This window comes from Chiloscyllium plagiosum, unplaced genomic scaffold, assembly GCF_037043375.1.
Source record: "Chiloscyllium plagiosum isolate Xiang-an unplaced genomic scaffold, Cpla_swu_hap1 HiC_scaffold_4, whole genome shotgun sequence".
In the NCBI taxonomy this organism is placed as follows: Eukaryota; Metazoa; Chordata; class Chondrichthyes; order Orectolobiformes; family Hemiscylliidae; genus Chiloscyllium; species Chiloscyllium plagiosum.
Genome location: NW_028270142.1, coordinates 103,077,258 through 103,105,170, shown reverse-complemented (window position 1 = coordinate 103,105,170; position 27,913 = coordinate 103,077,258). Strand labels below are relative to the sequence as shown.

The 27,913-nt window shown below is 41.9% G+C and overlaps 1 long non-coding RNA gene across 2 annotated transcripts in view; it reads left to right on the top strand.

The window, feature by feature from the left end:
- The window catches only part of LOC148150192 (uncharacterized), a 192,924-nt gene extending 176,466 nt beyond the window's left edge, over positions 1-16,458 (top strand). Inside the window, exons 4-5 of one of the 2 annotated variants that reach the window (XR_015756851.1) lie at positions 15,427-15,595; positions 16,227-16,458. This is a non-coding gene — a long non-coding RNA (uncharacterized LOC148150192). The remainder of the gene's footprint in view (positions 1-15,426; positions 15,596-16,226) is intronic. The other variant, XR_015756850.1, reaches the window with a different exon arrangement.
- Positions 16,459-27,913: the final 11,455 nt, after the last annotated feature.

The window sequence follows — 27,913 nt, the reverse complement described above, 5'->3', positions numbered from 1 at the left end:
TCAGTGCAGTCTCAATCAACGGGTGGGAATCAGATAGCTTCCCAGTCAGATCTGGAGTCAGGCAGGGCTGCCCTCTCTCTCCTGCCTTGTTTGTGTGCTGCATAGAGCCATTTGCCGAGTCCATCAGGAAGGATGCGAGTCTGAGAGGGGTGACTATTCCTGGCAGTGGGGGCCTGCAGGTTAAGGCCTCCCTGTACATGGATGACGTCGCCGTTTTCTGCTCGGATCCGCTGTCCGTGCGCAGACTCATGTGCATTTGTGACCAGTTCGAACGGGCCTCGGGGGCCAAGGTAAACTGAGGCAAGAGCGAGGCCATGCTCTTCGGGAACTGGGCCGACCAATCCTCGATCCCCTTCACCGTCAGGACCGACCACCTGAAGGTGCTGGGTATTTGGTTCGGAGGGGCTGGGGCGTGCGTCAAGTCTTGGGAGGAGCGTATCAGCAAAGTGAGGCAGAAACTGGGCAGATGGAAGCTACGGTCGCTCTCCATCGCGGGAAAAAACCTGGTCATCAGGTGTGAGGCACTGTCATTGCTATTATACGTGGCACAGGTCTGGCCTATTCCCAGAACCTGTGCCGCTGCAGTCACCCAGGCCATCTTCCAGTTTATATGGAGGTCAAAGATGGACCGGGTCCGAAGGGACTCACTGTATAAAGATCTGGGCAACGGGGGAAAAAATACACCCAATGCCACCCTCACCCTGATGGCCACCTTTGTGTGTGGCTGCATCAAGCTGTGCGTGGATCCCCGGTATGCAAACACCAAGTGTCACTACGTACTGAGGTTCTACCTGTCCCCGGTGTTGCGAAGGATGGGCCTGGCCTCGCTGCCGCGGAACGCTCCGAGTAGTTGGACCGTTCCGTATCACCTGTCCTTCGTGGAGAAATGTATGAAGAAAAACACCTTTGACCACAAGTCCATCAGGAAGTGGTCAGCACGTAGTGTCCTTGAGACCCTTCGGGAAAAGGAGAGGGCAGATCCTATCGAGCGGTTCCCTGAGCAGACTGTCAAAGCCATTTGGCAGAATGCCTCATCGCCAGAACTTTCCAACAAGCACCAAGACATGGCTTGGCTGGTGGTGAGAAGGGCTCTGCCTGTGAGATCCTTTATGCACGCCCGGACTCTCAGCCGCACCGCACGCTGCCCTCGAAGCGGCTGCAGGGGGGACGAGACTGTCACACACCTCCTTCTGGAATGTGCCTACGCAGAAGAAGTCTGGAGAGGAATGCAGTGGTGTTTGTCGAGGTTCGTCCCGAGCAGCGCCGTGACGCAGGACTCCGTGCTCTACGGTCTGTTCCCCGGGACGCACACCGAGACGAACATCAACTGTGCCTGGAGGATCATCAACTCGGTGAAGGACGCTCTCTGGGTGGTCCGAAACCTGCTGATCTTCCAGCTGAAGGAGTTGACCCCGACTGAGTGCTGCAGACTGGCACATTCCATGGTCCAGGACTACGTGTTGAGGGACGCGCTGAAGCTTGGGGCAGCTGCCGCCAAGGCATGGTGGGGAAAGACCACTGTGTAAAGTCTGCCTGCCTAATGAAGAACAGGGGGCCCATGCAGTCATTTGGGCTCTGCTGACGCCTCAGCTAATTATATGGGCATATGATTGAAAAATGTACAGACCTGTATAAAAATGATAAATTCTGATCTCTGTATGTACATGTTTACATATGTATGGCATGACCAACTGTACAGACCATCAAATTATTTTATGAATAAAGTATATTTTTGAAATAAACAAAAAATTCTTTAAAGTGGAAAAGTTGAATGACTGATGTGAACCTGGGTGGTGGTGGAGAAGAAGGTTCGAGCACTGCAGGCACTCCTTTTTGATGTAATGTGTCAGGATGACACCTTCACTAAAGTTGTACATGCTGAGAGTATAAGGCCATAAGGTATAGGAGCAGCAGTGGATCATTTGGTCTATCCAGTCTGCTCCATTGTTCAATACGTTCATGGTTGATCTGAACTCTCATCTTCACTTTCCTTCTTTATCCCCATAATCTTTAATTCCCTTCCCTGTTACGCACTGCACTCTGTTCACTTTCCCAGCTGAGGTCATTTGGTTATCAGGCAATCATTCAATGTTCATTGGCGGTTATCCCAGCATTTAGTTGGCATTGGGGAGGTGACTTGCAGCCTGTGTTCCTTGAGTTTTAAGTTTTGGAGCTGCCGGTGTTGGACTAGGGTGAAAAAAGTTAAAAATCACGCAACACCAGATTATAGTCCAACAGGTTTATTTGGAAGCACTAGCTTTCGGAGTGCTGCTCCTTCATCAGGTGGTTCATCTAATTAATGGACAGCAGTGTTTCCTTGTTGGCCTTCACTTTTTCATAGAATCATAGAATCCCTACAGTGTAGATAGAGGCCCTTTGGCCCATCAATTCTGCACTGATTCTCCAAAGAGCATCCCACCCCAATCCAGCCACCAACCGTTTTGCTGTGACCCCACATTTACTAACCCACCTAGACTGCATGTTCCTGGACACTGGGCAATTTAGAGTCAAGATTACAGTGGTGCTGGAAAAGCAGAGCAGGTAAGGCAGCATCCAAGGAGCAGGAAAATCGATGTTTCGGGCAGGAACCCTTTACTACTCTAATCTTGACTCCGATCTCCAGCATCTGCAGCCCTCACTTCCGCCCACAGTGGGCAATTTAGCATGGCTAATCTACCTAACCTGCACATCTTTGGACTGAGGGAGAAAACCAGAGCACCCAAAGGAAACTCATGCAAGCACAGAGATAATGTACAAACTCCACAGAGACAGTCACCCAAGGCTGATATTGAACCCAGTTCACTGACACTGTGAAGCAGCATTGTTAACCACTGAGCTTATTTGCCAACCCTGTAAAATTAACTTAACCCAGACTACTTCTAAGTTTCTTTTTGTTCAGAATTTCTTTAGAAATCGTATCAAGGACACACTCATTTTCATCACAAGCTTCTGCAATAGCTCCTGTTTTCCATTCTCCTATTTTTACTATTAAACTGTCTATCAATCATAGTCTAGAACATTCCTGTGTCATTGTAACTTCCATTTTACTTAAAAATCGCTCCACAGGTGTTTAACTATAAGTTAAGACTACTGCTTCTCAGCTTCTCAAATTCGATCCCATTATATTTCAACTCCTGTGCATCTCACTCATGATACCCATATTAGATATTGTGAACACAGTTGCTTAATATAAGCAGTTGATCATTTATAAGATATTTTCTGATGGTTTACTATGATTGCTAAGAAATAGCAATTTAGGTGTGATGCATTACTTAATTAGACAAAGTCTTTAGTCCTTAGACAGTGCCTTCCAAACCCATGAAAACACTCATCTAGAATACCAAGGGCAGCAGATACTTAGGAACAATATCACCTACAAGTTCCCCTCGAAGCCACTCATCATTCCGACTTCAAAATATATTACCGTTCCTTCAGTGTTGCTGGGCCAAAATCCTGGATTTCTCTCCCAGGTCTATCTACAACATATGGACTGCAACTGTTCAAGAGGCAGTTCACCACCACTTCTCAAAGGCAACCAAGGATGAGCAATAAATGATGGCTCAGTCAGCAACGTCCATGCTTCATGAGTGAGCAAATAAAAAAGAACATACAACTTGTGACAACTGTGGATGGGTCACTGATACCAGAGGATGACCAAGTAACTGGAACAGAGTTTCCTGATTTCATTAAAGTTGTGAAAGCAGCTTCCTGCTCTCTGGCTGAAATGTTAGGGCACTCTTCTCTCATTCTCTTCACGCTTTTCTTCAATGTGAAGAAGACAATTCCCTGATGAGAACTGCCATTTACAAGGATGATCCTGATCCTGAGAGTTTGTTAATTTAACATATTTCTAGGGACTGATATAAAACTCTGCATTAATCATCCATTTGAATCCTTCCAGCTTATACAATAGGACAGCTACTCATGACTGCGGAATAATCATCTCCTTACCCACCTTTATCTGTCATTTTTTAAGTGGTACAGATCTTGGGTTTGGAAGGTGCTTCCGAAGGAGGTTTGGAGATGCTGCCACTGTGCAGTGCTGGTGAAGTAAATGCTTCAAGTGGTGAATGGTATGCAGATTGAACAGAACATTTTATGCAAGGTATGGTCAGGCTTCTTGAGTGTTTTTGGATCTGCACTTACCCTGGCACATACTGCACTCGTGACTTGGACGTTTTAGGTGGTGGGCAGGTCATGGAGATTCAGGAGAATTATCAGCCTTTGAACTATTATAGCCAGAACATTAAAATGAATGACCTCATAAAATTTCTGCTCAATGGTAACCTACCACAAGGTGTTCATAATGGGTTCATACTGATTATGTTAAAAATGAGACATTCTCTTTTATTGGAGATAATTACTGCCAAATACTTACTGGCAAAACTGCTGCCATTTGTCAGCCCAAGCCTGGTTAATGTCCAGGTATTGCTGCATTTGACCACAAATTACTTAAGAAGAGTCATAAGCGATGTTGAGTAATATGCAATCATCAGTGAACATCCCCACTCCTGAACTTGACTCTATTATGGAGAGAAGGTTATTAATGGAGAAGCTGAGGTTAGACAGAGGAGACTATCCTGAGGAATCCCTACATTGATGTCCTGGAACTGAGATTGGGGTGGTTCTGAAGCCTCAATCTCCATTAATTGTTAACTGTTTAATTGTCCATTACCATTTACAACAAATTAGGGAGCCACTGGCCTCTGGCATTTGTAAACTCAGAACTCTGCTTTTGGTTCTGACACCAGCAGTCTGAAGTCTCTAAAACACCCAGGCCTAAGTGACAATAAGAAAATGTCGCATTGCCACTTGACTGTCTGATTATCAAAATTACCAAATTTTAAATTATTCATCCTGGTTTGATTTTTCAGAACCTATTCTGCACTACTGTGAGGGTACAACCTACTGGGTGTTTTAAAATGATCTATCATGCACTGTAGTGTAATCACTCATTTTCCAATTTAGTTTAATTAGTAAGGTATGAAATTTTATAGTCTGGCAGATTCATCTAATCACAGGCCATCAGCATTCTGTGCGTACCTTTATGGATGATGATTTGTACATATGTTCTATAGCAGCCTGAATCACCTCTGATGATTTTTTTGGAGTGGTATTTGACCCATAATTTCAAACAGTCAATTCCAGATTCTCAATCCATCATTAAAGCTGAGTCCTCCGCACTGAATTTCTACCTTGAAGAGCCACAGATGCTTGTACCCATTTCCAATAATGTTGTTCATACAAAAATGTTGTGCTTTGGAGCATTGGGCATGTATTTGCAGCTGTTGGTTTCTTAGTTTGGATGCCAATATTGTTATGATGGAAACTTGGCTCATAGATAACAGTGAATCCTCCTCATGTGGTAGCAAGTTACCTTTCATGCTTTCTGACCATTAAGTTCTCAACTGAAATAGAGTCGTGGTCTTGGAGTCATATGGCATGGAAACAGATCCTACAGTCCAACAAGCCCATACCAACAAACGTAATTAAACTAATTCCACTTGTCTGCGCTTGACTCATATCTTTCTAAACCTTTTCTTTTCATATAAATATCCAAAGGTATTTTGAATGTTGTATCTTTACCGGCACCTACTACATCCTCTGACAGTTCATTCCACATATGAACTGGCGGCACGGTGGCATAGTGGTTAGCACTGCTGCCTCACAGCGCCAGAGACCCGGGTTCATTTCCCGCCTCAGGCGACTGACTGTGTGGAGTTTGCACGTTCTCCCCGTGTCTGCGTGGGTTTCCTCCGGGTGCTCCAGTTTCCTCCCACAGTCCAAAGATGTGCAGGTCAGATGAATTGGCCATGCTAAATTGCCCGTAGTGTTAGGTAAGGAGTAAATGTAGGGGTATGGGTGGGTTGCGCTTCGGCGGGTCGGTGTGGACTTGTTGGGCCGAAGGGCCTATTTCCACACTGTAATGTAATGTAATCTAATCTAATATAAATCACCTTTCTATGAAAAAATTACTCTTCAGGTCCCTTTTAAATCTTCCTCCTCTCAAATTAAAAATATGCACCCTGGGTTTGAATTCCAGAACCCTGGGGAAAATAACTTTGTTATTCACCTTATCTACTCCACTCATGATATTACAAACATCTGTAAGGTCATTCTTCAACTTCCTGTGCTCCAGTGACAAAGATTCAATCCGAGACAGCCCATCCTTATAACCAAAACCCTCTAATCCTGGTAACATCCTTGTCAATCTTTTCTGAATACTCCAATTTAATAATATCCTTCCTATAAGAGGGTGACCTGAACTCCAGAAGAGGTCTCAGTAATGTCCTGTACAACTTCAACATGATGCCCCAACTCCTTTACTCAATTGTCTAAACAATGAAGGCAAGGGTTAACCACCCTGTCTACATGTGATGCAACTTTCAAAGAACTATATAACTGAACCCCGTGTCACTCTGTTCAACAACACTACCGAAGGCCCTACCATTAATTGTATAAGTCTTGCCCATGTTCGTTTAACTAAAATATAATACCTCACTTTTACCCAAATTAACTCCATCTGCCACTCCTCAGCCCAATGGTCCATTGATTAAGATCCTTTGTAATCTTAGATAACCTTCTTCACTGTTGGCTCTACCACCAATTTTGGTGTCATTTGTAAACTTACTAACCATGCCTCCTAAATTCTCATCCAAATCGTTTATATAAATGACAAAGAACAGTGGACCCAGAACCGATCCTTATGAAAAATCGTTGGTCACAGGCCTCAAGCCTGAAAAACAACCCTCTATCACCACCCTCTGTCTCATGCTGTTAAGCTAAGTTTGTATCCAGTTGGCAAACTCTCCCTGAATCCCATGTAATCTAACTTTACTAATCAATCTACCATGTGGAAGCTTGTCAAAGGCTTTACATATAAATAATGTCTACCACTCTGCCCTCATCAATCTTTTTGGTTATATCTGCAAAAAACTCAATCACGTTTGTGAGACACAATTTCCCACACGCAAAGCCATGCTCACTATCATTAATCTGTCCTTGCCTCTTCAAATGCAAATCCCTCCAGTCCTTCAGTACCTCACCCTTGGCGATTGATGATACAAATATTCCCACAATTTCTTCCCTATTTTGCCACAATGCCCTGGGTTACATTTGATCTGGTCCCGGTAAAGCTCTGGTACCTTTTCTCCTTTCATGAAGCCTGGTTCACTCGTTCACTCTCACTCCAGAATCACAAAGTTCTAAATTCTAATCCCTCTCCAGGGCTTGAGCACAGAAATTAAGGCCTGCACTTCTACGTGATGCCAAGGGAATGCCGGACTATTGGAAGTGCCATTTTTTCAGAGGAGAAGTTAAAACAAGGCCAAATCTGTCTGCATGAAATATTCCTTGGCACCATTTCAAAGAGGAACAAAGAAGTTATCCATAATATCCTGGCAAATATCTACCTTCCAATCAATATCAGAAAAGGAGATCATCTGGTCAATATCACATTGTTATTTGTATAAGTTTGCCATGCACAAATTAGCTATATTATGTCAGTGGCTTCAGATACTTTTCTGGCTGTAAGGATGGTTCAGATGTCCAGTAGTAGTGAAAAGTGTTGGATAAATGTATTGCAAATGTTCCCCTCTCTTCAGTTATTCTACAAGCCCCACCCTCTTTCAAGTCTTTTTGAAACAAACAATAACTCACCCCTCTATAAGGAAACCCATTCCACTCTGGCTTTTGAAAAGTGCTTTGAATAGCAGTATCTCATAGAGTAGTAGAATCATACAGCTTGGAAACAGACCCTTCAGTCCAACCAGTCCATGCCGATAATAATTTCTAACGAAACCAGTCCCACCTGCCTGCACTTGGCCATATCCCTGTGAACATTTTCTATTTACATACTTATCTAAGTGTCTTTTAAATGTTGTACTCTGGAAGTTACTCTGGAAATTCATTCCACAGATGAACCACTCTTTGTGTAAAAAAATTGCCCCCACCCACCCATGTCTTTTTAAATCTTTCTCCTCTCACCTTATAAATAAGCCCCCTAGTTTTGAAATCCCCATACTAGGAAAAGTTACTTGCCATTCACCTTATCTATACCCCTCATGATTTTATAAACCACTATAAGATCACCCCTCAACCTCCAACACTCCAGTGAAAAAAGTCCCACCCTCTCCAGCCTCTCTTTATAACCCAAACCCTCCATTCCTGGCAACATCATGGTAAATCTGTTTTGAACCCTCTCCAGTTAATAATATCCTTCTTATAAGAGGGCGACCAGAACTGGACGCTGTACTCCAGAAGAGATTCACCAACATCCTGTAACATAATTTCCCAACTCCTATACTCAAATGTCTGAGCAATAAGGCAAGCATGCTAAACACCTTTTTAACTACCCTATCTACAAGTGATGCAAATTTCAAAGAATTTTGTACTTGAACCCCGAGGTCTCTCAGTTCTATAACTCTACCCACAGCCCTAACATTAATTATATAAGTCCTACCATTGTTTGTTTTACTAAAGTGCAATACCTCACATTTATCCAAATTAAACTCCATCTGCCACTCCTCAGTCCATTGACCCAATTGATCAAGATCTCTTTGTAACCTTAGAGAACCTGCTTCACTGTCATCAACTTATTTCACTGATCAAACATTTCCTGGCTTGTCAGTGTCCCGGAAGAGCCATTCACTACTTTTTGGTGGTCGGTGAGTAGCTGACAGCAGTCCGATGCTTTTAATCCAGAATTGAGGAATAAATCAATTCTTAAATGATCTACATGAATATTTCAACCAATAGGGGTATGGGGGTGGTGGGGTTTCTCAATTACCCTCAACTTCAATAAAGCGCAAGTCTTTCCTTTTGGAAAATTTAGAAAACATGTAACATTGAAGTCTGATTTAGGTCATGTGTCTCGCAGTGGTACTCCAATCTCTTTGTAGAAGTCTGAGATCTCAGATTCAGCCATCTTGACTGAATTTCTCACTGGAATAAATCAGATCCACTCATTGGCTGAACCAGAAAGAGAAAAAAATTCTGTTTGTGGAATACTGAACAAATTTACAGTTAGTATGATTGATGCTGTTAAAACAAAAGGGTGCTATAATAAAATAGAATATTTGAGTACTGACCACCAATGGACCAAATGGCCACATCTCAAAATTTTTATGTTTCAATGATATCCAGGTCAATGTTATATATGTGACTATGAAATGTGGGTTCCAAAACCGTGCAGTTACATGGCTTTAAATGCAATTAGAAATGTAGTTTGATTGACAGGGGGAGACAAGCTTTATTGCAGGTTTACATTCCATTTCATCCTATTCTTCAGTTTCAGAGTTACTACAGGGACACATAGCGCATTAAAAACCTGATAGCACTGGATCGCTTCTCGTGGCTAGACCTGGTATTTGTTGACTCTTGGCCCACGGCAGTTAAAAGTGGGGTAACCTAATAAAATAACTTCTTAAATCAAGTTGTGATGTCCCAGATATTGATGTCTCATTTTTCAGAACCACTATTGTAAAGGGGAAGCTTTTAGTTCCTGACAGTGGCTTTCACTTAAAAAAAAAATCTGCAAATAATGGAGATTTGGAACATTTTCAAAACATTATCAACAGTACCTTTCATCCCCTTTTCATTGTTTTGTTCAGCTTCATAAAAGGCTGGTTCTAGATTTCCTCGCAACAGTGACAAAAGTTGCCAACTTGCCATATTAATCAAATTATCACTGTTCTGATGTTGAAGGAACCATGGTAGATTTCCAGTACTTTTTGTTTCCTTTAGATGCTTTTAAATGATTTTCCAGCATGTAGTTGGTTACATATCTGATACGTGACTCGAACTTTCTTAAGAGGAAGGATAATCAAGTGTTGGACACAGCTTTGGAAACTTGGTACCAATACTCATTCTGTGTGGACATAAACTTTATCACAAGATAAAATGAAGGAATGTTTTATTTTAATCAAGTTGTGTTGCACAGTTAAACACTTAATCCTCAAGACCTTTAATTTCAAGTGTAGCTCAATCAACTTTATTAATCATCTAATGTTTATTTAAATGTAATAAATGAACATGCCAAGGTCCGGACAAAAATGCCATTTGTCTCAATATATAAATAGAGCTGCAGCCATTGCTTACTGCCATCTGGCTTATAGTAAAAAATTACATTAGTAACGTGTCAGCTTTGAAAAAGCATAATCCTGATCTTTAACACAAGGAGTATTAAATGAAGCATCTGTCTGACTGAAATGAACGGCTGGAGTTGAAGATATCTGACTGTTGGGATTTTTTAAGAGCATGTCTGGTTTGCTGATATCAAAACTTCAGAGCGATGGAGAATTTCTGACATAGAATCCATTTAGAAATCTCATTTAGTTAATTCAGTTTACAAAGTGACCACCTGCTTTTTAACAATTGAGTAAGATACAAGCAATGCAGCTATTTCATTTACAAAAAAATTACTGAGCTACTTTAAGCAGTGCAAGCTTTGGGATGTCTGACATGCAAGCTAAAAGGCTTGGAATTAACCTGCCCATTTCAGCTGATTTTCAGAGATGAACAAATAGCAAAATACAGCAGATGCTGAAAGGAAAACAGAGAATGTGAGAAGCAAACAGATTAGACTGCGTTCTGAGGAAGCGTTTGCATCTAAATATCAACTTTGGTTCTTTCCAAAGATGCTGCCAGTTATGTAAAGGCTTTCACTGTTTTCTGTTTTGTTTTTATTGTGTATAAGCACAATTTATTTACAGATAAGAGAATTAGTGGAGTGGGATTCCATGGGGGAAAGGAATTCCATTCAACTATCCACAATGTTTACGTCACTTTTCAGACTTTTTCAAGCTCTTATATTGAAGTCAAAATGGCTGAACTGGGAAACGTCCTCAGATATTCACCCTTATTTTCACTTGTGGCCTGCTGTTTACAAAATAGTAAATTATTTTAAGTAACAGGCAAGTAGAACAAGATGAAATGTGCCAATAATAGCTTGGTGTCTTCAACACTCTCACTAACAGCTTGTTCTAAATTTTTAGTTCTGAAGAAGAGTCATTGGACTCAAAACATTAACTCACATTTCCCTCTCTACAGGTTCTGACATGCCAACTGAGTTTCTACAGTATTTACTGGTTTTACTTTTGAAATCATCCCTCCACTTATCAACTAAGCTTAAGCAGGAAGAACAGACACATCTCTCTAATTGCACTAACTCTACCCTCTGGATTGACTGCTATGGGGATGCAAGACATCCCATGACTTAGCTGCTGGATTGCAAGACACACGGACCCCTGACTAAGAACTCCCCACCAGATGTCTAACAGTGACCAATCTGTTGGAGTGTTATCAGAGACCTCTGATTGACAGGTGCTTCTATGGACTTCAGTTAGGATTACTCTCCTAAGACTAAGAGACATGGCTGCCTACGTGCTGCACATGCAGTGTGTTTGCCACATAAGCTGCTGACACATGGTGTAGATGTAAGGTTGATACAGCACACAGTACAGCAGTGATATCCACCTCCTTGACTCAGTTCTGCTGACCAGCAAGGAAAGCTGCCTGGAGTGTGACTCTGCCAATTGGCATAGCAAGACAAGCCAGAGATTCTGTGATTACCTGGTGACTAAGCACTTAGAAACAGAGTGAACAACTCTGACATACAACGTATGAATTGGGTTCCTGACGGTATGTGCAAAGTGTCTATGCGGCATATGTTTTGATTCTAGTTGCTGGTGCATATTGCTTTGCAAGTCAGTGTTTCTTAATTGGCCTGCAAGCGGATCAGAGAGGTGACACGATGGTTGTAATGAGTTGGCAAATGTTGGCTAGCAATGTCTGTGTATCATGCCCTGAGATTCTGACTGGAGCTGAGCAACATGCAGATTGATGGAACCTTTCAAGGAGCTGAAGTCCCAAGGTTCCAACTCTGCCTTCCATGTTCCATGTTGAAATTTCCCAAGGTCTAATTTGCTCGGTCTAGATTGGAAGCTGTATGTTAATGGGTCAAGTTATGATATTAATAAGGCATTTAACAAGCAATTATCCCCCTAAACTGGCAACTCACCACACTGCTAATCAAATGCATAAGAGGTGAAGCAAGATGTTCCCAGTGTCGAGATAGACCTTGGTGGACTTTGCATCCGATTCTGCCACCACATCACTCAGGCCCTTATAAGATTGCACTCATTGTCCCTGCAAATCATATCTTCCCTTATGGTGTTTGAAAGTAGTGATTTTGTATGGTTATTTTGTCAGGGGAATTAATCATTATCTATAAAATAAAACCAAAAACTGCAGATGCTGAAACAGAAACAGAAACTGTCAGAAAAACTCAGCAGGTCTGGAAGCATCTATGGAAAGAAATGAGAGTTCACGTTTCACGTCCAGTGATCCTTCTTCAGAACTGGAACAGAACAGATCTCATACATTCCATACCGTCTATTCCATTCTTTAAACCTGTCTTGAATGTGGATTTGAGACTTTTTGGGAGTTTTGACTGATGAAATTGCAACTTCGCTGAGGTTCAATATAATATGATTTACTAATGTCCTATGTCATTAAACCTGTCTTTAGCATAATTTTTGTATGTCCTGGACTGACTTGAAATCAGTGTTCTTTGTCACTTCTGCTCTAATTGGTATCATGATGGTCTCATGAAATTTCATTCCAACCTGTTTGGACATGTTATGGCACATCTCCACGGGCATCACATCTTGAGTTGATTGCAGATTTCTGGTCCAGAGGTGGAGCCACTTTCAATGTGGATTAAGATTCTCTTTTGTGAGATTTGGATTATGTCCCCAAAACACTAACTTAGACTTCTGAATTAACAGTTTAGTAGCATTCCAAGTATAACATTTCATGAATCACCTCAATGTGCATGTTGCTATTCCGTCTAGTGATGGTCAACTGGTCTCCACAATGTAAAATTCATGTGGTCTCCATCCAACATTGCCGAGGTTACAATTTGTCATCAAAGCACCATTGGAAGTGTTTGGTGTTCCATTATATGAAGTTAAATTGACTTCCAAGGATCCAGGTATAGATCTTTCAATATTCTGACTGTTAGGATGTTAGCACAAGCTCCTAGATTGACTCTGGTCTTGAAAGTATGTTTGCCAATTTTCCTTGGTTGTAAAATGTTAATCATGGCAAAAACTTCCAACAAGTAAACTTTGTCCAGACAATGTGTCACATTCATCATGTGGAAAGCTGGTTTACTGATTGGTTGAACGTTTTTGCTCCCCGATGCTTCACTTTAGTTTGTCTAACTGCTCATGTACAATTGTAAATTATACAGGACTTTGGCACACTTCCTGTTGTTGTTAACAGCATGTTGTCATGGGTGGCACGGTGGCACAGTGGTTAGCACTGTTGCCTCACAGCGCAAGAGACCCGGGTTCAATTCCCGCCTCAGGCGACTGACTGTGTGGAGTTTGCACGTTCTCCCCGTGTTTGCGTGGGTTTTCTCCGGGTGCTCTGGTTTCCTCCCACAGTCCAAAGATGTGCAGGTCAGGTGAATTGGCCATGCTAAATTGCCCGTAGTGTTAGGTTAGGGGTAAGTGTGGGGGTATGGGTGGGTTGTGCTTCGGCGGGTCGGTGTGGACTTGTTGGGCCGAAGGGCCTATTTCCACACTGTAATGTAATGTAATGTAATCTAATCTAATCATGCTGCACATGCTTTTTGATTGCTTGCATCCTATTGTAGCTCCTGGTCATATCTTTGGAACTAGATTTCCAGTATACTTTTGCTCTTCAAGACTTACAAAGACTGTGGAATGCAGGACAGCTTCATTATAGGTGAAACAGTCTGCACCTTCCACACTTCTCGCCTACTTTCTGGGTCCTGGCGACTGTGCCAGTATTGGCAATTGCACCTAACGTTTGTAATTGTTATTGTCCAGCCATAACATCTTCAGGTTTTCTGCCATCTTTAACCAGAATGTAAGTGTCTGTGTTTACATTTCGAAATGAATTCAAAATTGCTCTTAGGTTAAATATTCCCCATTTTGTTTCTACTTTTATATAAATAAAGTATCATTATTTCTTTCTATTATGACTTTCAAGATCACTTTACACACACCAATATTTTTTAAGGATTTAATTCTGCCCTTACCTCAGTGGAAGCTGCTTTCCCCTTTACAATTACACTTATTCCTATTGCTCTCTCATTGGAAATGCTCCCTGAAGATTCTGGCTGGTTGTGCTCCTCTGCTGAGAGTTATGCCACAAATATGTTCAAGTAAACTCTTTGGGCTGAATCTTATTAATTTTTGGCTAAGTCTGCGTTGCCTTGGAACAATTTTGGAAGATTTGCCATGTGAGGCCTTAGCGAGTTCTCTCACCTTTTCTGACCAGAATAAACTTAATAATTACTGACCATGTGGTGATGGCTTCTCTCAGGACTAATTTCTGCTCCATCTTATCACGCGTGTTCCTGGATCAGCTCACCACTCAACAGCTATCTCAGAATTCACCAGCAACCATTGTGTCCAGCACCATCTTTAAAAGCCTATGGTGTACCATGAAAAATGCTGTCAGTACGAAGTTGTCCCACATTTGTCCTGGACATGGCAGACCATGGGGAGTCTCACTTTGTGGGCAAAGTCCTAGAGGTCCTGGTGGATATGTGGTGCCAACACAAGACTTTCTCCCACCCCAAGACTAGCAGTGGGGACAACACCATGCCAGACTGATCCAAGTTTACTATTTGGGTTAAACATTATCAGCCACCAGGAGGAATGCCCAGCATCATAGGCCAAAGGTCAATGCCCTCCTCCACTCCACCAGGGATTAGTACTGCCATCTTCTCCCTGATACCTCTCACTCAGCTTATCTCAGAAGCCATACCAAGCTCCCACCAGGCTCATGCTGTACCACTCTCAATATTGCCTGCATTACATCTCCACTCAGTCTCACCCACCCCAACCCCTGTTATCACTAACCCTGCATGCCTTCTATACTGCCTACTCATTTGCTTGGGACACCTCCTCGCCTACAACAATGGTGACAACTACACCACCTACTTCCATCTTCAATTACTCCTGTCTCTCTCTCTCTCTCTCTTATTCCATGTGAAAAAGAGCCCCATTAGGGGAATGATTTGGAGATGCCGGTGTTGGACTGGGGTGTACAAAGTTAAAAATCACACAACACCAGGTTATAGTCCAACAGGTTTAATTGGAAGCACACTAGCTTTCGGAGCGATGCTCCTTCATCAGGAGACACAATCACCTGATGAAGGAGCGTCGCTCTGAAAGCTAGTGTACTTCCAATTAAACCTGTTGGACTATAACCTGGTGTTGTGTGATTTTTAACCCATTAGGGGAGAAAGAGTCAGGACAGGTTTAATGCTGCCTATACCCCTTACCCTTTTGAGGGGAGGGAATCCTGACTGGGAGGACTGAGTCAGATGTTCTGCAGAAATGTCATATTGGACCTGAAACATTCACAAAGTCTCTCCCTCAACAGATGCTACCAGAGGTGCTGTGTTTCTCCACCATCCAAAGCTTCATGGTTTTGTTTCTCCACTTAATGGCATGGTAAGACAGCAGTAATTTGAGCCTGGCATCTTTGGCTGAGGAGGGGAAAAGCACTAAAAGAGAAGGCAATGCAAGGCAGGAAAGCTGCAAACACCCAGGTAGGCCCAGAGTGAATGTGTACTGTGAGAGCAAACATAGAGCCCAGAGATGCAACTTGGTCCAGTCCATTGGCTGGGTGCAAATCCTTTAGCACACAGAATCCTTGCTGTAGCATTAGATTGGTAGTTGCCAGTGTAGCCCAAGGTGCAGTACTAAAGTGTGGAAGCATCTTGTAAGTGGATCTATGAGAATTCCTACAGGTCTGTATATGTTGGATGCCAATGTGTGTGTGTGTGTGTGTGAGAGAGAGAGAGAGAGAGAGAGAGAGACTGGCACCCATGGGTTGTGCCCTAAGATGTTGGTGCTGGTATCGAATACAAAGGCCTTTCAGAGCAAATGGCAAGCTGAATCCACCAGGTACTTGCTTTGGTTTCTTCATCGAGTTTTTTCAACATCAAATTTATTTGATGTGTTTAGGAAGATGGGAGATTGACTATTAATGAACAGTGCTTGTTAATTGGCATCTCACTATGCCACTTGTGAATAACATAAAAAATAGAGTGAGATGATTTTGATGTCAAGATAAGCCTCGCCTGACTTAATCCATCCCTTGCTATAGCCCATGTCATTCCCACACCTGTGACATTTTGTTCTGATGTTAAATGAAACAATTAATTCTTTTATTTCCAGCTATTCTAGAACAATCCTGACGACCATCAGGGGATCTACCGTCCAATTAAAATATTCACGCAACATACAGGAAAGATGGGAAAGGAAGAATTGAATGGAAAAAGAAACCTTTACTTACCCCAGACCAGATTTGAAGAATGAATACTAGCAAAAACATTGCTTGTTAAAAATGTTACAAGTAATTGAGGTGGTCAAATTTATTATTTCAAATCGATAAATCAATAAAATTGCATTGTTACAATTTCATGTTTCAAAATCACATGTTCCTATGATGTTATTGTTAATTTTGAAAATGAGCCAACATTTTCCTACACTAACTTAATAGAAAAATTTCACAGCCAACTATTCTATATCAGGTTGTCAGATTTTACTTCTGTGTGGCTTTCGGGCTCAAAAGAGGTATAATCTCTGGAGTATAGTGAGTCCACCTGACTGTCAGGACTTCCTTCTGTTCTGTCCAAGTGCTAAGTTGTACAGGTAGAACAGAATTTTTCTTTTTTAAAACAATCCATCACACTCCTGCTGTCTGGAACATCCCCAGAATATTTCTGCAGCAAGTTGTTTATGTAATCATATGGGCAGCACGTTGTTCCCACATAAGGTTCCACTTCACATTTCTTTCAATGCTTGCTAGTGTTATTCTCAGTGCAGCTGCTGCATGCCATTAATAACAAAAATCAGAAGCTCCCAATTGTGCTACTGTACCTTTGCAATGCAGCTTAATTCGCACTAAAAGAGCTGAGCAGGAAAAATCTTACATCACTTGTGACGAGATTTATGTATCAATCAATTTCAGTAAAATATGCAGTTCTTGAACAATAATACATTGCAAAAGGATGTCAGAACTGAGGTTAGTATGTTATGTGTAGTCCAACAGCTCTGGAAACTCTGTCCACAAATTCATAGTCACAGAGTTGTTGTGGCATATAAGGAGGCCATTCATCCCATTGGGTCCAAGCTGGTTCTCTGCAGAGGAACCCAATCTATAGAGAAAAAAATACTTGTCTGCTTTATTTCCCTTAAGTGCCTAATCAATTTTCTTTTGAACTCATTCAATATCCCCACTTCTAACACTCCTGAAAACAATGAACTATAGGCCATTATTATCCCAGCTGCATGGCAAACAAACTCACTTCCCCTCTTGGCCAAAGTATTCTATTTGTGATCAGTAGCCCTTGTTCCACCAGTGGAACATTCCTTAATCCTATCTACCTTCATTACATTATCGGGACTAATTAGCTCAGACGGCTGGACAGTTGGCTTGTTAATGCAGAATGATACTGACAGCAAGGATTCAATCCCTACACTGTCTGTGGTTACTATGGAGGAATCTCCTTCTCAATGAGTCTGTTTGGCTGAGGGGTAATGCCTCCATCAGGTGACTCTCTCAGTATTAAGAGAGCAGTCTAATAGAGTCATAGTAGTTTAACCTTTTACACCAAGAAGATCAATTCCTATTTCTCTAGCCTCACCCTATAACTAACATACCTGATTGCAGGAACCATTTTAATAATTTTTCCTCGCACTCTCTCAAGGATCCTCACATCCTTAGTATAATGACCACAACTGGACATAATGGTCCAGCTGTTTCTAAACAGAAATTTACAAAGGTTCAGCATAACTTGCCTGCTTTATGTCCATTAATTCTATTTATGAAGCACGAGATCCCATATGTTTTGTTATGTTTTACTTTCTCCTGCTGTGTTAAATAGAGCCACAATGTTTAGAAGTGTACTATTCAGCCTATATGTTAGTCAATATTTATTTACAGAATAAACATATGAAACACAGGTCTCCCTAAATCTTTCCCATATACACTTTGGCTGCTATTTCAAAAGCAAATCCACCAATATATTTCCCTTTTGCTTTTACTTTCGAACTTTCATTTCATACAAAAGGTAATGGTTCTAAAGGAGATAATGCTCATGCTACATTGAGCTCCATGCATTCTGATGATGTTACACAGTAGTCAGTGGAGACAGTCAAGTTCTGCATGAATACCTGAAGGCAGTCGATATATTCTGTACTGCCCCCAAGAGTCCTTAATATTTATGTCTGACTATCATGCTATAAGCTATTTTGCAATGTAAGACAAGTGCCTGTTATGTTTAGACGTAACAGTTGTCTATCCTCTACCATTAATATTAGACAGGCCATAGATGCAGCGTAAAGAAAAGAGGATTGCTGGTAGAGTCCTATCTAAATCAAAATACCACATGTCCCAGAGGTGGTATCTGAAAAATCAACATAATAATCAGCGCTGGGTGAATAGAATCTATTTTATCCTGAAGAAAGAAGAAACAGTTTTTACTCCCGATTCATCAAAACCATCTACAAGGCACCAACAAGTTAAGAGTTTGATAGAATACAGTCCACTTGCCTCCATGAGAGAAACTCCAATAACAATAAAGAAACTTGACACAGACAAGACAAACCATCAACATAATCAGTATCCATTCGCTAACACAACTTTCAGCCATTCCATTGCTGTGCACACTAGAAGCTGTGGATGTCATATGGATGATGTATCGCTGCCATCACCAAGGGTCCTTTAACAGCACCTTGCAATGACATGATGTCAGCCACCTAAAAAGGACAAAGTCAACAGATGCATGGGGCTGCCATCACCTGAAAGCTCCGCTCCAAGCCACAAGTCATCCTGACTTGGTAATATATTGCCGTTCCTTTGCTGTCACTGGGTCAACACCCAGGAACCTCCCTCCCAGAAGCAATGTGTCTGCACCAGAACACAGCAGTTCAAGAAGGCAACACAGGACCATCTTCTGAGGTCAATGCGTTATGGACATTCAACGGTTACTTTGCCAGTAATATCTATATACTTTTAAAGAATAAAAGAAATAAAAAGATGTGACTATTGCACGGTATTGCATTCAGGGCAGTTGTCACACAGTTTACTTTCCATATCTGAAAATTAATTTTCATCCAAAACTCACCAAAACTCTTCCCCAGGTTCTTGACATGCAGCAATTCCCCTTGTCCTATGCATATCCTATTTTTTAACCATCCATATTTCTTATTCTCCTTCAATACCACACCCTTCTCTGTGTTCCGCTATTTCTGGCCTCTTGTCCATCTCCAATTTTAATTATTCCACATTTGGTTCCTTTAACTTCAATTGCTCAGGTAAGAGTTAAGCCTCACAAACTTTCTTTTGCAAAGCAGGGAGAAGTTCTTAAGTGACACAGACAACTGGGCATATGGCTTATTGGGCATAGTGACTGAGCAAAGTTTTCATATTGGTTAGTTTCTGGGATCTTTGAGGAGATTTTGAAGTTGCAAATGTTGCTGGGATGTTAAAGTTTCAGTTCACAATGAGGTCCAGTGTCTTCTTTGTGTCAGGATAGACTTGCTGGGGTGAGCAAATCTTTGAGCTGATCTCACTTAGCTCACATTGTTAGTTTGGAAACAATCAACAGAATGTTAAAAGGGTCACACAACAACAGGTTATAGTCCAACAGGTTTAATTGGAAGCACACTAGCTTTCAGAGCGACGCTCCTTCATCAGGTGATAGTGGAGGGCTCGTTCATTACGATCGAGCCCTCCACTATCACCTGATGAAGGAGCGTCGCTTCGAAAGCTAGTGTGCTTCCAATTAAACCTGTTGGACTATAACCTAGTGTTGTGTAATTTTTAACTTTGTACACCCCAGTCCAACACCAGCATCTCCAAATCTTAAAAGGGTCAAAGTGACATGAGCTATGGTGAGATTTGTGGCGGAATCAGACAGAAGGAGGCCTATCCTGAAGCCAGGAGCATCAGACAGATGTCTGGTGAGGCCTATCCTGAAGCCAGGAGCATCTCACTTCTCCATTTATGTTTTTCCGAAGCAGCATGGCAATTCCTCACTGGAAAGCAGAGAGTTGCCAACTAAGGGAGATTATTATTTCATAAATGTCTTGTTAATTGTTCAAACTGACTCATTAATATTCAACAATCCATCTCACCAAATGTGCCAAACAACCTAGGTCTTAAGAAGACTCAACATGGAAATCAAACCATGAATTCAGCTCACCACTGGCTCTGAAAAACCTTCACATTGCACATGACCAAACAGAATTTCAGGGCACAATTCATGGGCTCCCACCCTTTGTCCACAGATATTGGCATTAGTATTTGCCAACCTCTCAAGATCACCATGGCACCAGTCCAATACATTTTGAAGCTGCAGAGACTTGCATTGCAGGCACACCGGCAACTGGCATTGCAAGTCCTTACTGAAGTCCGTGGAGGCATTTGTCAGTCAATGGGTCCCAACTCAGTAAGTCAATGGCAGCCTCCCATACCAGTCCAGGGGATTGGACACAGTCAGGCATCTGATTTGGATGTTCTTATTCAGAAGAGGGTCAATATCTCTGCAGTCTGCGGAGTGGGTTACTATTTGTCCTGTGCCTCTGTAATGGCTAGACTTGGGAGGTGTGGTTGAGTTTGGGAAATGTGGTTAGGGAGTTGTATAGCAATCAGTCACACCCAAGGCTGTTCAATTAAGTCACTCAAGGGGGTGGGCCATGGTCAGTTCATGAGATTTTTCTGCAGAAACCTATGGATGGTGGGGTTTTGGGGTCAGTGCTGTGAGAAGGAGATTCAGTAGTTTATTCTTCTGGATTAGGAGCTGCAGGCTTGGATGAAGGGAAGATGACAATTGTGAAGGGGGCCGTGTATGAGGACAATTAGCATGGTTACCTCACATACCAGGGGTGGATGGGGACACTGAGCAGCTGCAGACTCATGCAGTTGGATTGAATGGGGTCCTAGGAAGAGCAAAGCCCCTGTGTAGTTCCAGGGGAGGGCTGCCGAGAAGAGGATTTACATATCTGAGGGTCTCACCAACATCTTGAGGCAGAGGCTGGAAGTCACTAACCAAACAGCACTCATTACAATGGAAACAGAAATACACAATAGGAATGAAAATGGCTGTGACCACAGCTGAGTGGGTGGGGTTAGTACTCAACTTGTGAGGAAGGGGTTTGCAGGACCTACTAATGTAAGGGCTGTAAAAGTGAAGCAACATTACACACAGACCTTGCACTGGGGTCCCTAATTCCTAGCAATCATAATACATGATCCCCTTTGTTTCCTTTGGTCCTCCATGGCTCAGATTTCACTGACCAACTCATAAACACCAAAGCTTTTGGACATTGATATTGGGAAAGAATACTCTCAAAGCACCTTGTTCTTCTTGCTCTTTCAGAGTCTCTTACCACAGGCATTGATCCATGAAGATTTATCTCACATGGGAAAATTGACTTGAAGGGAGCAGAGAGAGACAGGCAATCAGATGAAAAGCTAAAATGGTGCTGCTTACACAAAAAAAAGTACAATGAATATTGTCACCTGTGTTACCTCACTAAGTTTTCTTTTTCCACTTACAAATTCCTTGTGTACTCCCTGAATGTGCAGTTAGGGTGGAAAGAGACTGCTCATCAATGGAGCCTGTTGGCCCTGGAGGTTGCTGTGTATAGAACAGACCAGACATCCTGAGGGTCTTCTTGACATTCATAACTTGATCCTCCTCAGCTGCAACTTTCAAGAACTGGAGAACCCAGAGAAAACCCACACAGACAGGGGTAGAATGCATAAGCTCCACACAGACAGTTGCCTAAGGCTGGAATTGAACCTGGGACCCTGGTGCTGTGAAGCAGCAGTGCTAACCATTGAGCCACATTGACTGGGATACACTTGGCACCAGAGGTCTGGATAGGATAGAATTTGTAAGTAACATCCAGGAGTGTTTTCTAGAGCATTATGTCAATAGTCTGATGAGGGAAGGGGCCATATTGGACCTTGTATTGGGGAATGAGCCAGGATAGGTGGTAGAAGTTGCGGTGGAAGATGTCTTTGGGAACAGTGACCAGAATTCTGTAAGTTTTAGAATACTCATAGACAAAGATGAGAGTGGTCCTAAAGGAAGAGTAGTAAACTGGGCCATGGGCAATTATATCTAAATTAGGCAGGATAGGCATGTCCCGTTGAAGGCAAAGGATAGGAAAGACAAGACTCGTGAATCGTGTTTGACAGGAGAAATTGTACGACTAGCCAAGAGGAAAAGGGAAGCATACATAAGGTCTAGGCAGCTAAGAACAGAATGGGCCCTGGAGGAATATCGGAAGAGTAGGACTACTCTTAAACGAGAAATCAAGCCGGCTAAAAGGGGTCATGAAATAGCTTTAGTGAGCAGAATTAAGGAGAATCCCAAAGCATTTTATTCTTATATAAGAAGCAATCAGGTAACTAGAGAGAGGATTGATCCACTAAAGAATAATGAATGAAGGCTGTGTGTCGAACCTGAGAGAATGGGTGAGATTCTGAATGATTACTTTGCCTCGGTGTTCACTGAGGAGAGGAACATGATGAATCTTGAGATTAGAGATAGAAGTTTGATTAGTCTGAATCACATTGACATAAGTAAGGAAGATGTGTTGGGTAGTCTAGAGGTTATTAAGGAGGACAAATCCCCAGGACCGGAAGGGGATCTATCCCAGGTTGCTGAGGGAGGCAAGAGAGGAAATAGCTGGGACTCTGACTTTGTAGCATCCTTAAACACAGGTGAGGTGCCGGAGGACTGGAAGGTTGCTCATGTTGTCCCCCTATACAAGAAGGGTAGTAGGGATATTCTGGGTAACTACAGACCAGTGAGCCCGACGTCAGTGGTGGGAAAGTTGCTGGAAAAGGTACTGACGGATAGGAAAAATTTATATTTAGAAAAGAATGGGCTTATCAGTGATAGGCAACATGGTTTTGTGTGAGGAAGATCATGCCTTTCCAACTTAATAAAGTTCTTTGAGGAAGTGACCAAGGTGATAGATGAAAGAAAGGCTGTTGATATCATATACATGGACTTTAATAAGGTTCCCCATGGTAAACTAATAGAGAAAGTGGAATAGCCATTTAGATTCAGATCTGGCTCGAAGATAGAAGACACATGGTGGTGGTGGAGGTTTGATTTTAGGCTGGAGGCCTGTGACCAGCGGTGTGCCACATGAATCAGTGCTGGATCCACTGCTTTTCGTCATTTATGCATACGATTTGGATGTGAACATAGGAGGTATAGTAAGTAAGTTTGCAAATGGCACCAAAATTGGAGGTGTAGAGCACAGCAAAGAAGGTTACCTCAGATTACAACGGGACCTTGATCAGATGGGCCAAAAGGCTGAGGAGTGGCAGATGGAGTTTAATTTAAATAAATGTGAGGTGCTATATTTTAGAAAGGCAAATCAAAGCAGGATTTATACACTTAATGGTATTGGCAGGAAGTGGGTGCAGGAGCAAAGATGGAGTGAATGTGAGGAAGCAACGGAGAGAGTGTAGCACTTAAGCTGGTGCAACAGAGAAGGTATGTGACCTTATTCCAGCACTGCTGACCATTCCCCTGGATCCCATGGAGTTGGCATTGACCTTGAGCACCAACCTTGGATTAGGCTGCCAGAGTCTGATGTCAGGACTTTCTTTATTGGTTCCCCAGGATTAGGACTCCTCTTCTTCATTTCACACCCTTCACCAGGACCTTCAGGTCTCTGTCGAACAATCACAGTGCCATCTTCCCCTTCTCCAACAGTTTCTGTCCTTGACTGAGCTGGGCAGCTTCTGAATGCTAGTACTCATTTGGATACCTAGCAGTGTTTTAAAGCATTCTGGTCTTTCAGTGGATACCCACCGAGCAGCGAGTTGTTTTAGAACTGGCATGTGGTAAAATGGCGCTGAAATCAAATGTGGCAGATACCACAGGGGTGGGGTATGCAACTAATGAGATGAGTTTGATGATATATAGCAAGAAAACTCATCTTGCCTCATGGTGGAAATCCCTCCAAAAATCCTGATACAAAGGGTGGTTTAGTAGTTAGCACTGCTGCCTCATAGCACCAGCAACCTGGGTTCCATTCGAGCCTTGGGTGACTGTGTAGTGTTTGTGCATTCTCCTTGTGTCTGTATGAGCTTCTGGTTTCCTCCCACAGTCCAAAGGTGTGCAGATTAGTTGATCAGCCATGCTAAAATTGTCCATAGAATTCAGGAATATGGAGGTTAGATGGGTTAACCTTGGTAAATGTAGGGTTATGAGGATACTGTAGAGGATTAAGTCTGGGAGGAATGCTCAATGTCAGGTCAGTGCAGGCTCAACAAGTTTTTCCACAATATATTGATTCTGTGATTCTACAACACAGACCTACTCACAAAAACATAGGACCAGCCTCATAGCCAAAATAATTAAGTGTAGGTAGAACCTGGCGGGTACCTAACTTTGCATTAAAATTAATTGCAACAAAATATGGGATTGGGTCACATTTAAGGTTTATTTTCAAATAATTTCCCTGTGTTTGCTCTCTTCTTGCTACTTCAATGATTAATCCATGAATTTGATTTATGTTAATATTGCAGGGGTTAGGTATTTGTATTATCAATCCCACTCCCATCAATTGAGAAAGCAGAGACGTGTTGGGAGATTGACTGACATAAAGAGAAGCTTATCAGTAGAATTTTAAGTAATAATGGACAAGAAGAAATATAGCAGATTCCAACTGAGGTTGGACAGTTTGATTGAAGAGCAAGACTGCAAGCTCTGTTTGGGTGATATTCACTGTTGTACATCATCTTTAAGATTAATGCATTCAGCTGTAAATCAAAAATGTTTAAACAAAAATATAAACTTTGACCAATTCGTATCTTTAATTTGCACAATTTTGATCAACTTGGATTTTGCCCATCTCTGATTCGAGTTATTTTAATAGCTTGGAGCTAACTTGATTTTTCCTTTGGTTGATGAATCTTGCCAAATGCTTTTACAGTTAGCTCACCTCAGCAATGAAACTACATTAAAATCTGCTCTAATTTTATGGAAAAGTTGACAAGAAGATCTGAAATTCATTTTAGTGTTTCCAAAACATATGTTCAGCATTTTCATGATTCCATTCTAAAATACACAGATACTCTTGCAATGTCGCTTTCTGTTACAGTGCCATTATATCGTTATAATGTTGTTAATATTGTCATCGTTGTTATATTGTTAGTGCTCAGTTCCTAAACTTTTATATCATACTTGCAGATTTTCAATGCTTTTCCTTACTGCAAAGCAAAAGCTATGATGTTGTGAAAGAGAACTTGATGAAGTTCAGGTATGGGGGAGAGGTATAGATGAAAAAGATTTCTATGGCACCTTTCACAATCTCTGCATGTCCTTGTATCCTTTATGTGTATTTGAACTGTAATCAGTGTTGTAATGTAGGAAGCACAGCAACTAATTCGCACACATTAAACTCCCAGACCCAGCAATGTGATAATCTGTTTTTAAGTGACACAGGTAGATAGGGTGATTAAGAAGACATTTAGCACACTTGCCTTCATTGCTCAGACCATTGCGTATTGGAGTTGAGAAATCATGATGAGGTTGTACAAGATGTAGGTAAGGCCACTTTTGGAGTACTGCATGCAATTCTGGTCGCCCTACTACAGGAAGTGATATTATTAAATTGGAGAGGGTTCAGAAAGGATTTGCCAGCATGTGACAGGACTAGAGGGTTTGATTTATAAGGAGAGGATGGATAGGCTGGGACTTCTTCACTAGAGTGTAGGAGGTTGAGGGGTGACCTTATAGAAGTCAATAAAATAATGAGGGGCATAGAATAGCAACGGTCTTTTCCTTAGGGTGTGGGAGTTCGAAACTAGGGGGCATATTTTTAAAGTGAGAGGAGAAAGATTTAAAAGGGACCTGAGGGGCAAGGTTTTCACACAGAGGGAGGTTCATATTGGAACATTTAAAAAAAACATTTGGGTTGGTCCATGAATAGCAAAGGTTTAGACAGATATGGGCCCAAAGCAGGCAAATGAGACTAGTTTAGTTTGGGAAACTTGGTCGACATGGGACAGTTAGATCGAATGTTTAGTTTCCATAATGTATGACCTGTAAGTCTCTATGATGTGAATTAGGGGATAAATATTGGCAAGAACACGAGAGATAATTCTGCTTTTTTCATAATGCAACAGTTTAGATCCTCACATGATAGCCAATAAGGTCTTGATGTAATATTTCACACTTCCAGCAATACAGTGCACCACTGGGGTGTCAGCCCAGATTGCTACATACAAACCTCTGCAACAGAGACTGAGTTCTGACCAAGAGGTAAAAGGACTCCCAACTGAGCCACAATTGACAATGTTGCTACTTAATCATCAATGAAGTGAAAGGAGGGATACATATAAATCAGCTTCATCTACTTGATTTTGACTTGGAGGCATCAAGGTTTTCTGACTTTTATTCTGCTCATCTCTCAATCCAAACACTCAAAGCCACCTTGCTATGTTTATCCACACTGTAAGTAATTTAAACTAATCTAATCTAATCTAATCTAATCTTCATTGAGACATATCTCAGAGCATTTGTGGGGATTTGTGGACACTGTACAAGTGGTCTCTGAACACGGACTGTATTTCCTGCTTCATTTCCATGTGCACAATGGACTGAAATATCTTTGAAACAACATGGTGGAACAATGGTTAGTACTACTGCCTCACAGCACCAGTGACCTGGGTTCAATTCTCCCCTCGGACAACTCTCTTTGTGGAGTTTGCACATTCTCCCTGTGTCTATGTGGGTTTCCTCTGGGTGCTCTGGTTTCTTCCCACAGTCCAAAGATGTGCAGCTTAGGTGGATTGGCCGGGGGAAGTGGGGTTGAGGACTGGCTGGAATGCTCTTCTGAGGATTGATGGGCCGAATGGTCTGCTTCCACACTGTAGGGATTCTATGATCTTGCAGCAAGCTTTAGAATTCTACCAAACTCGATGTGAATCTGTCCTCTAATACGAGCTCCACTCTGCAGGCAATAAATAAATAAATATAATTTAACATGAAAACTGGATGGGAGGGTGCCATCAGACTGAGGGTCACAGACATGAAACATTAGCTGTTTCTCCCTGCACAGATGTTTGCTGCTATGTATTGCCAGCATTTTTTGATTTTATTTCAGATTGTAGCATTGGCCGTAATGGTAGGGTGGGCCATGAGGTGAATAATGGCTCACAGTGCCTCATGGATGCCTAATTTTGAGGTGTTAGGTCTATTTGAAATCTATCTCATTCAGCCACATAGCACGATCCTCAATGAGAAGATGGAATTTTGTCTTCTCAAGGACTGTGTGTGGTTATTCCTACCAATAATGTCATGGATAAATGTATCTGTGACAAATAAATTGTGTTTTGCAATTCTCTATTTATATCACTCCTTTACTTCCTTGAGCACTTCCATTGTCTTTTACTCTTGAACCTAACCATTCATTTCCCATCCTTCCATGTTGAACACAATTTGGAGGATGCACCAAAGGTGACAAGGACACATAATTTACTCTTAGTAGGGCACCTCAATGACCATCACCAAGTGTAACTTGCTTGCACCACTACTGACTGAGGTAATCAAATCCTGCCACATTCGGTCATAAAAGTGGTAGACAACTAAACAGCTATTTGGAGAAAAAGGTTCGACAAGTATCTTTTCAATGGACAAACCTTTAAGGTCTGTGCATAGCAGTGACTTCAGAAACATTGGAGCAGTTACACAACTTAGAAAGAACACAGCATGTATCAAAATCTTCAACGATGAAGCACATTGGTGCAAAAGACAAATGTCTTCAGCTACAAGTGCTGAGTGGATGATCCATCTCAGACTCTTTCTGAGATTTTCAGT